Here is a 12,458-nt window from a genome sequence, read left to right as displayed (position 1 = left end):
TACACACTTGCTTTTATTGAATCATGCAAACATTTTGAGTTGGTACTGTTATCTAGAGGCACTGCAACACAAATGTAAAAATATGACGTTAAATGACGTTAAAATTAATCGCTATTGCGTGCACGTATATCGTGGTATTTTTATATGACGTGTAAATGAATCATTTTGACATGCGGGTGTATCGTGGTTTGTTTATATGACGTGTTCATCAATCACTATCACATGCAATTATATCGTGGTATGTTTCTTGGAAATGATAGTGAATCATTGCAACACACATGTACCGTGGTATGTTTCTATGACGTATATGACGTGTCAATCAATGATTACATACACGTGTATCGTGGTGTGTTTCTATGACGTATATGACGTGTAAATCAATGATTACATACACGTGTATCGTGGTATGTTTCTATGACGTATATGACGTGTCAATCAATGATTACATTCACGTGTATCGTGGTATGTTTCTATGACGTATATGACGTGTAAATCAATGATTACATGCACGTGTATCGTGGTATGTTTCTATGACCTGTAAATCAATGATTACATACATGTGTATCGTGGTATGTTTCTATGACGTATATGACGTGTAAATCAATGATAACATACACGTGTAACGTGGTATGTTTGTGTGACGTATATGACATGTAAATCAATGATTACATACACGTGTAACGTGGTATGTTTCTGTGACGTATATGACGTGTAAATCAATGATAACATACACGTGTAACGTGGTATGTTTCTATGACGTATATGACGTGTAAATCAATGATTACATGCACGTGTATCGTGGTATGTTTCTGTGACGTATATGACGTGTAAATCAATGATTACATACACGTGTATCGTGGTATGTTTCTATGACGTATATGACGTGTAAATCAATGATTACATGCACGTGTATCGTGGTATGTTTCTATGACCTGTAAATCAATGATTACATACATGTGTATCGTGGTATGTTTCTATGACGTATATGACGTGTAAATCAATGATAACATACACGTGTAACGTGGTATGTTTGTGTGACGTATATGACATGTAAATCAATGATTACATACACGTGTAACGTGGTATGTTTCTGTGACGTATATGACGTGTAAATCAATGATAACATACACGTGTAACGTGGTATGTTTCTATGACGTATATGACGTGTAAATCAATGATTACATGCACGTGTATCGTGGTATGTTTCTGTGACGTATATGACGTGTAAATCAATGATTACATACACGTGTATCGTGGTATGTTTCTATGACGTATATGACGTGTAAATCAATGATTACATGCACGTGTATCGTGGTATGTTTCTATGACGTATATGACGTGTAAATGATTACATGCACGTGTATCGTGGTATGTTTCTATGACGTATATGACGTGTCAATCAATGATTACATACACGTTTATCGTGGTATGTCGTGTAAATCAATGATTACATACACGTGGATTGTTTTACATTAACCTTGTTTTATCGCAGTTTCTAGTTTACTTTTTATTTTGTACTAAAACTTGTGTATTTCGTTTGGCCGGTCTTGCGGAAATATGGTTCTGTATTATAATTTAAATTCTGTTATAAACTGGTTCAACGGTTATTTTTATTATAAATATGATCCATGCGAATTGTAGAAGCTAAATTGCCTCCCAGCAATATATATTTACATCGCTTACACGTATGTTTGTCATTAATGTACGTAATACAATAACTCCAGTTTAAAAATATATATCTGCATTTTGCCTTAAGTAGGCAATGATGAATTGGTTACATGTCATGCACGGCTCACTTATTATGTAGAGTTGCAGCTGTGGTCTAATTTTGATCCACATGATTATTTGAAGGTTTTTTTATTTGTCATGAGGTCGACGTAAAAATCTTTTGTCAAATTCCAATTCAAATTAGTTTATTATAGTGTCGCATATAAAAGGTACAAGTATTACAATCTCTATAATATAAAAATAATTGACATTAAAAGACACATTACTACTTAATTATAGAGCAAGTTGCAACGTCGATTAAGAATATTAAAACAGGTTTTGGCACAGGACCTCGCCAATTAAGGGATGCTTAGAATTACAACTAACTTTTCAACTTTACTCATAGTGTAAAAATCACTTGTGATATTACTGGGCTCCTGCAACAGACCCGATCGGAGATCATCATACATTCGAAACACTTTCTTTCACTCAAAGGTATTCTCTCATACCGGCCTGTTTCGATGCGTATCGGTGCAACCCCACACCTAAACTTAGCTAGCGTACTACGACGGGATTTAGACATTACTAACATATCATAGTTTTCTACATCATAGTTAAACTTAAATAACATGTACGTACGTAGTTTGTTACCTCCAGAAACAAATTTTGGTTCCGGGACGATTAAGTTCCCTTTTCAAATTTTCAATAAACAATTCCAAGCCACGGACCTTAACGTCCTTAAGTATTTTTTTGTCATGTGAAATATGTGTAGGTCTTTATTCATTTTATCAACTGTTTATCGATGTAGTTATGGTACTACCTTCTCTGTTATCAGCAACGAGACAAGTACTACAGTTTATATACGATGTAACAGATACACTGATTAGTGTTTTAATTGATTCAAAACGATACAGTAAACAGTGCTTCGAATAATCGCTTTGAAATACGAAGTAAGAAAACATCAGCAATTCGAAATAAAATACCAAACAAATTGACTTCTGACTGCAACAAATAATGTATATCTTAACCTAGAATTACAAGGTTACGGCCAACCTCGGGGACTTGCACTCCTCCAGCAGCGTCGTCCATGTTGTGCCGTAATATGATAACTTTAATACGAAGAAAGAAGCGTATATATAAAATAATCAGTAAGTAGAATGAGGAAGTCATGCTAAGTAAACATTTAACTAGACTGTATGACCGTTACCTCTACTTAGGACTATGAGGGAGGAGGTGCCAACAAAACAATTAATAAAACAAACCCAACGTACAGCGTTTACCTTCAACAGATGAAATATAGGTAATGATATAGGTGCACTGAACACTTCGTGTAAAACATAGACCAACAGGTAATATATAGGTACAGTGAACACTTCGTGTAAAACATAGACCAACGGGTAATATATAGGTACAGTGAACACTTTGTGTAAAACATAGACCAACAGGTAATGATATAGGTACACTGAACACTTCGTGTAAAACATAGACCAACAGGTAATATATAGGTACAGTGAACACTTCGTGAAAACATAGACCAACAGGTAATATATAGGTACACTGAACATTTCGTGTAAAACATAGACCAACAGATAACATATAGGTAATGCATTAGGTACACTGAACACTTCGCGACAAACATAGACCAACAGATAATATATAGGTAATGTTATAGGTACATTGAACACTTTGTGTAAAACATGGACCAACAAATAGTATATAGGTAATGATGTAGGTACACTGAACACTTCGTGTGAAACATAGACCAACAGGTAATATATAGGTACACTGAACACTTCGTGTAAAACATAGACCAACAGATAACATATAGGTAATGAATTAGGTACACTGAACACTTCGTGTAAAACATGGACCAACATATAATATATAGGTAATGTTATAGGTACACTGAACATTTCGTGTAAAACATAGACCAACAGACAATATATAGGTACACTGAACATTTCGTGTAAAACATAGACCAACAGACAATATATAGGTACGCTGAACATTTCGTGTAAAACATAGACCAACAGGTAATGATATAGGTACACTGAACACTTCGTGAAAAACATAGACAAACAGATAACATATAGGTAATGAATTAGGTACCCTCAACACTTCGTGTAAAACATAGACCAACATATAATATATAGGTAATGTTATAGGTACACGAAATGTTCAGTGTACCTATAACATTACCTATATCTTATATGTTGGTCCATGTTTTACACGAAGTGTTTAGTGTACCTAATTCATTACCTATATATAGGTAATGAATTAGGTACACTGAACACTTCGTGTAAAACATAGACAAACAGATAACATATAGGTAATGAATTAGGTACACTGAACACTTAGTGTAAAACATAGACCAACAGATAATATATAGATACACTGAACACTTCGTATAAAACATAGACCAACAGATAATATATAGGTACACTGAACATTTCGTGTAAAACATAGACCAACAGATAATATATAGGTACACTGAATACTTCGTGTAAAACATAGACCAACAGATAACATATAGGTTATGAATTAGGTACACTGAACACTTCGTGTAAAACATAGACCAACAGATAATATATAGATACACTGAACACTTCGTATAAAACATAGACCAACAGATAATATATAGGTACACTGAACACTTCGTGTAAAACATAGACCAACAGATAATATATAGGTAATGATATAGGTACACTGAACACTTCGTGCAAAACATGGACCAACAGATGATATATAGGTAATGTTATAGGTACACTGAACACTTCGTGTAAAACATAGACCAACAGATAATATAAAGGTACACTGAACACTTTGTGTAAAACATAGACCAACAGATAATATATAGGTAATGATATAGGTACACTGAACACTTCGTGAAAAACAGCGATCGGCCGAGCAGTGCGAGCCGTTATGGCAACACATGTACGGAAAGTACGGGAAAATGAGAGTGCATTAGTTCTCTGCTATATAAAGGCTTCAAAAACTTTCGTCTTTCCGGTCGTATAGGCTCGCAAAAAACGGCAACATGCTCCGTGCTTGCATTGATGTTCTTTTTTTGCACAAACAATTAATTTGACATTTTCAATAAGAATGTTGTATTTTTGTCGTATCTTCGGCAGATTTTTATATTAAGAAACAATTCTACATTTTTTTACAAGTCGATTTTTACTGATGGAATCCTTCGCTGTCCTACATATTATTTTGATATTTTCAATTTTTTCGAACTAAAATTTGTTTCCATGTAGTACGTGCGCTTGGTTATTTGTCTTTAGCTTCAAAATAGCATCAGTTGATACTGATAAGTCCGTATATATACCAGGCATACTTATTTTGCATTGAAAAATGCCGAATTGACGTTCAATGCTTATATTCACATTTAAGGATTGGTTGTCATATTTTTGACATGCATTGGTGTGTAACATACATTGGCTTACCTACATAAAGCGCGCACCATGTTAAATATGTAGGTAAGCCAATGTATGTTACACACCAATGCATGTCAAAAATATGACAACCAATACTTATATTTACATTTAATGTTAATCAACTTACAGTTCACGCAGAAATAAAGACATAACATTAGTCTGAACACGTTTCAACGTCAGGGCAAATCCAGACAGAGAACAGCCACCAGTTGACAGTGGAGCAGTGCAATCTCCAACGTTACAGTTATGACGTCATAGAAACGTGTCAAGTCCCTGCGTACACAATAGCATGTGTAAATGCTCAACGAAACAGTCTAATATGGCAATTAATTGATATAGATATATATGTATGTGGTTTGAAACATTTACAAATATATTTAACACGTATACATTTGCATGTAAACGTTACAAAAGTCACACGAATTAGTTGTCGAATCTTGCACCGTTCTATGATATTAATTTTCAGTGCAGCGGCCGGTATGGACAGCTTTCAAGCATTTGTAATGTTCTTCATTTTGCCCTCTTGTAATCAGAAATACCATTATAGTTCACGAAAATGTGGATAAGTACACATTCAACGGAACATTTAAGTCATGACACATGGTTTGAAACATGTACATGCAATGCAAATTTTACATTTCCATATAATACATTTAAGTCATGACACATATTTTGAAACATGTACATGCAATGTAAATACATTTCCATATACATGTATGCGTAATCTTAAGTTGACAATGCGCGCAAACAACAAGTCTCCGAAAAAGATACAATGTTGTACACTGCTTCTGAAATCAAGGACGACACCGACCTCAAACGTTGTATCGACCAATCGACGAGCCAGATACAGTGAGTGACACGCTGAAACAACCGTTCGGTTTGTGGGCGTGTTCTTTTTGAACACGGCTTTTTGACGCCGTGACGATTTTGATTGTAGCTCAATTAGTGGTTGACGTCCGTCTAGAGTTCGGAAGGTCCCGGGTTAGAACCCCGGTCTGGCCGTGTATTTTTCCTCTCCTGTTACAATACTTACAGACCTAGCAATATAACATAGGCCTAGTTAAAAGTGTGGCAGTTTTTAATTGTACATAGGATTAAGGTCGCCTTCTAGCTTCGAGCTAGAGGGAATTTTCCTTTAGCTTAGTGATAGAGCGTCCGACTTGGAACCTGGAGATCGACGCTTCGATCCCAAGTGGAAGCACACTATTCTCTTTCCTGATACAAATGATGTCCGTGGCCCTCCCTGTGGTGACAGAGAGTAAGAACGTGGGTTGTGGTGTTCGAGGGCGAACACATTTAAAAAACGGGGGGAGTAGTGTGGCGTTTTTTAATTGTGCATAGGATTAAGGTCGCCTTCTAGCTTCGAGCTAGAGGGAATTTCCCCTTAGCTCAGTGGTAGAGTGTCCGACTAGGAACCAGCTGGAGATCGAGGGTTCGACTCCCGGTGGAAGCTCACTATTCTCTTTCCCGATTCAAATGTATAACGGATATTAAATGGTTTCACGGGTTTAAAAATATACTTATGTTTGCTAGTAGGTGAGGCTATTGTATATTTCCCAAGCTTCTACTATCTATCTATATGTTAAAGTCCACTGTGACAAAAATGGCTTTAATGCGGAAATGGATTATTTTGTTTATCAGATCGAGTTACTTCAATCAAAACAATTACCATGCATTATTATAAATATACTTTGATAAATATGGTGGTGAGTATTTCGGTGGTTCTCCTATCTTGGCCCGTAGGATATAGAAACCGTAAGAGAGAAGGACAGAAAACGTGTATCAACATAAACTTGGGATGGTTGTGATGTCATGCTCGGAACAGAAAAAAATGTGAAATATGTTCATTTTTTTTTTTCGACATAAACCTATTATGTTTCTTTATTACAAATACATGTATGTAGCCATTCGCGACAACCACACTCATTCCTTGGCGTTGTATTAGTGAAATCGTGATATCTTACCCGAGAGGAACACCAGGAGAATACAGTCTTAAGTCGCTGCTTCAAAGATTTACCCATTATCGAAGTATGTCAAAGATTAAGAGATTAATTATGAATGTTGCTGAATGCACACAAGTTAACATAAGTAATTAAGTGACGTATTGGTTTTGTGACGTCACAATTCATGCCGTGTGGGTAAGCACATGTCAGGAAAGGTATATTTTTGTGACGTCATAATAAGTCGCCTCTTTTAACATATGTTATGAATTGGACTTGAAAGTGGCTTTTGGAAGATCTGACATAACTAATGATCAATGAAAGAGACTTATTCATTGTTGGCCCTTAACGAAGCAACAGGAACCTAAGAATCCGTTCCAGAGCTCTATATATGGACCAAAACTAATGTGTTTACATGTTTTAGGGGTTTAGATCGACTTTCGGTGTAAATGACACCCCCACTGATTATGTATAACTATGTAAAGAATGTCTAAACATTGTAAAATTACTCTGAACATATTAGTGTATGACCAAATATAGCTGTAACTGATTGCCAGGTCCCGCTAAGCATCGAAATTGCAATTTACTATCGCTATGGTTTGCAAAAGTTGAAGAAATACGGTCAATTTAACAATGTACCAGTGCTAATTCGCGCGGAGGTCACTGACAACAAACGTTCTTTTTAAAGCAATATAGAAGTAGCAGGTAGACAGAGTTTCTGCACGGCCGCCATCCGTCTCGTGGATTCAACTTCTTCTGGTACAACATCAACTAAATGGCTTGTTCCCATTTTCGAAAAAAACACATTGTAGGATACTTCTTTATCTACAAACCGTTGTAGTTTAATACATGTACCCAAATTTCGACTATCTGAAAAATGTGACAGATCAACGTTCGAAAAGGGTGTGCTATTTTTTAAATGTAACTTGAAGTCCCAAAAATAAAGCAGTTTCGCCCTATGGAGGCTTCGGATAAGATTAGATCTATACTTGTTCCTAATTTCAGTAGATTTGACGTCGCAGACGATAAACAGTCCTGACAATTATATCACTGATATTTAATAATATGTATATACGTTTGTGAACTTGTATGAATGTCACGATTGTTGTCATTTTGTAAATAATGTATTATTCATGTACTATCATTGTATCATACTCTCCAATTTGGAGGGAAAAAAGATGATATATAGTGGACGAATCGTCTCATTGAAAACCGTCTGCCGTGCACGACATTTTTCCAAGTTTGAGTGAATGTCCACGAGTAATTGAATTCTCTGATATTTTTATATTGTCCAAGCTAACCTCCTCATAGCCGTGCATTATTTTAAACAGTTGGATCACATCGGCTCGATCGCGTCTGTAAAGTAGTGTTTTTTGTATGGTGTATCGCGAAGTCCAGTTACCATTTTCGAAGCGCGACGTTGTACTTGCTCTATAGCTAAAATATCCCTTTTGTATAAGGGTGACCATATAACACTCGCATACTCTAAATGGGGTCTGACAAAACTCGTATACAGAGGAAGGAATATGTCTTTGTCCAAACAAGTAAAGGTGTTTTTAATCATGCCTAATGCTTGATTAGCTTTTTTCACTTTCATTGCTATGTGATCGTTGAATTTTAACTCGTGATCAAATAGTACGCCAAGGTCCTTCTCTTGTTTTACACTCTCCAAAGGTGCTCCTTCCATCGAATATTGTGTTTGAACGTTGTTTTTGCCTAATTGCATACATTTGCGCTTTCCGGTATTAAATCGTAAAAGCCAAGTGTCTGACCATTCCATTAAGTTGTCTAGATCGTCTTGAATGCTGGCGCTGTCTGAAGGACTAGTTATTGACCTATATAGTTGGTATCGTCAGCATTTTTTTTACAATATTGGACACAACATCAGGTAGGTCGTTAATATATATTAAAAACAAAGTCGGACCGAGGACGCTTCCTTGGGGGATACCACTCCTTACAAACTCCTAACTTGACACTGAGGGTCCGATACGCACTTGTTGTTTTCGATACGACAAAAATGATGATATCCAATTTAAAATATGACCTCTTATGGGCATGTAGTTTGTTAATGAGACGCTGATGGGGTACTGTATCAAAAGCTTTAGCAAAGTCTAAGTAAATACAGTCAATACTGCCACCTTTCTCAAGAATTTCTGACCAATGGTCTACAATTTCCAGGAGTTGTGTAACACAAGAATGTTTAGAACGGAAATCATGTTGGTGAGTAGTAAATAATTGTTTTTTCTCCATATGTGACATAATAACATCCCTCACAAACGACTCGAGCATCTTGCATATAATAATAGTCAAGCTCACGGGTCGATAGTTGGAACATAAGTGCTTTTTCCCTTTTTTAAATAAAGGAATCACTTGCGCGAGTTTCCACTGTTCTGGTAATATTGCATTAGATATGGACATAGTAAACAAGACAGATAATATTTCACACAGCTCGGAACTACACTCTTTCAATAAAAGCGGATGTATCTGGTCTAGTCCGGGGGATTTCGAGGTTTTTAGCTGATTAAGTTTCTTCCTTACATTATCTTTAGTGACGGTTAAATCGTCCAATGTATTATTAAAGGTCCTTTCCTTCAATGAAGGTACTGAGGATAAATCCTCATCTGTAAATACACTAGCAAAAACGCATTCTGTAATTCAGCCTTTTGTCCGTCGGATGAACATAAAACCCCGTCATTGTCTTTCAGGTCACCGATTACAAAATGTGTCTTGGATTGTGAACGCACATAATTCCAAAATGATTTAGAAACAAATTCTATGTTTTCGGCTAATTTCCTTTCAAAATCCACTTAGGCTGATCTACAAGCACGTGTCGCCTTATTCCTCTTTTCCGCATAAATGAAAGGTTTTTTTTGGTTCTACACGTGTTGTATTTCTTCCAGGCTGTCCTTTTCGATTTAACTGCTTCTATAGAGTCTCTGTTCATCCAAGTTTTTTTCTTCATTAGTCCCAGTTTAAACTTCCATAGTTGAAGTCCCCAGTTATAAGAATATGAGTATCTCCAAGCTGTAATGCATTTGATAGTAAATCTAACAACAGTTTGTTATTATCTACACTAGATGATGGACTTCTGTAAATATTCCCTATCAGGAGACTATCACTTCCATGTAGTTTAACTCGGATCCAGATAGATTCCTCAAAGTTACTGTCTGATAAGTGATTATCGATATTCACAATCAAACACTCTTTAAAATATATAATAACTCCTCTACCTTCTATAGTGGAACGTATACTAAAATTTTAAATACTTTATGTTCAATAACCCACTATTAAGGTTGGAGTAAATTGTAGTTATAAAAGACTTACCGTCTTCACTGTTTACATTTTTAAACACTGAATCTTTGGTTACGATTATTATTAACCAGGAAAAGCTTGACCAGTGTTCACTTGGGAATCATCGGCTGACTCTTCGACCTGATGACCACTGGCGACTCCATTACCTGGGCGATCCTCTTTACCTTGGGCGCGGTTATCCTTATAACCAACCTTACGCTATCCTCTGTAAGATCGCGAACAATGATGACGTGTTTGAGATCCTCGTTGCTCCTTGGATGACAGAACTACCTTTAACGGAACATTCCGGTTTCCCGGTTCAGTTTTATTCATTAGTCTGAAGCACGTGTTAATGTCCAACTCTCCTTTGTCATGGCACACGGCACTGAACCGGGTGTCGTACCTTTTCCTTTCATCCGCTACAGTCGAGTCCAGGTGTTTTAGTTTAAACAACACAATGTTTGCTTCAGTCGAGTCCAGGGGTTTTAGTTTAAACAACACAATGTTTGCTTCAGTCGAGTCCAGGGTTTTTAGTTTAAACAACACAATGTTTGCTTCAGTCGAGTCCAGGGGTTTTAGTTTAAACAACACAATGTTCGAAGCTCTATTTTTACGATTATCCATCTCCTTCATCCTCGACTCCACAATTTTTTCAACTTGACTCGAGATATCGCTCGACACAGACTGGACTGCGGTTTCAACTTCCTTCAGTAGTTTTTACAGTTCTCCAAGTCTGTGAGCCTATCCTCGACTTTCCCTAGCCTTGTCTCGTTCGATTCCTTCAACTCCAATAAGGTTGAGCTAATTGTTTTTAAATTGGCCTTCATCGATTTATGTATATGTATCTAAACTCTTCCATATTGTTCCAAAAGAAAAAAACTACCACATTTTAGAAATTGAAATTTTATTCTATGTAAATAAAACAAAATAGTGTACACCTCTCCAAAGTTCAACGTCAAAGACTATATGGAACCAGAGACGTATAAATACATTATTATACGTCTCTGATGGAACTGAATTAACTGATACTTTTACTACCACTGTAGCGGAACTGGACTTGATCGATCACCAATCGGGAACCGTCGGCACATTAAAACTGTAAACGAGAAAATACCGATGATTCCCGAATGGATTGATCGACCCACTTTCAAGGAAGATTAACACAAATTTGGAGGGTCAAACACTGCATCCTATTGGGTTGAACTTGGCCCACTTTAAAGGCAGATCATTGCTCAAATCTAGTGGCTTTACCTAGATTTGCTGCGAATCTGCCGATAACGTAGCTTTCTGACGACCAGATATTTTGTATATATTGCGTCGTGCAGAGGAGGCCGGGTATTAATATTAGTACTATACCTAGGTCAGTAGGGTCGTATTTTACATGTAATATGACCTTCATCGACTTTCAAGAGTAAAAAAGAAAGAGAAATGTAACGGCCAGACCGGGATTCGATCCCGGGACCCTCCAGAGCTACATGTACACGACGATCGAGCCAGTTCTGCTACACAAAGATCAATGGGTTCTTCAGACAGATTGTGAATAACATAAGGGTGGGTCGGATCGTATTTGGCATGCAAACTACTGGATTTCAGAGATATCAAGTTTGTACATTGAATGATTTTGATCCACTTTCATAGGGCTTCTGGAGCGAAATGTGTAAGATAATAAATACAGAGAAATGTTTTCGTGGGGGATTTCCCGACCAAATCTCATTTTGTGGGTACATGAATTCGCAGATTACGAGTACCCATTCAAACGGAGTATTGCTTATTATCAAACTTGTTATAACTGCGTGGACCTATGAATTCGTGGATGAAGATAACCCACGAAATAAACGAAATTAAACAAGAGGCCCATGGGCCTTAACGGTCACCTGATATATTTATAGAGAGTTGATTTTGTTTTGAACACGAACAGAAATATTTTTCAAAGTGACAAAAAAACAATAAAACCACCTTATTCAATATCTAGCATACAGATTTAAGACTAAAAAGTATTTGAAACTAGCACTTCTGATTCTTAACAAGGAAAATTAAGAAATTTTAGCACATTCACTCCTTTGTGCCCCACCCTACAGCCCTT

Source organism: Mizuhopecten yessoensis, unplaced genomic scaffold, assembly GCF_002113885.1.
Source record: "Mizuhopecten yessoensis strain PY_sf001 unplaced genomic scaffold, ASM211388v2 scaffold4947, whole genome shotgun sequence".
Lineage (NCBI taxonomy): Eukaryota > Metazoa > Mollusca > Bivalvia > Pectinida > Pectinidae > Mizuhopecten > Mizuhopecten yessoensis.
This window is presented reverse-complemented; position numbering follows the sequence as displayed.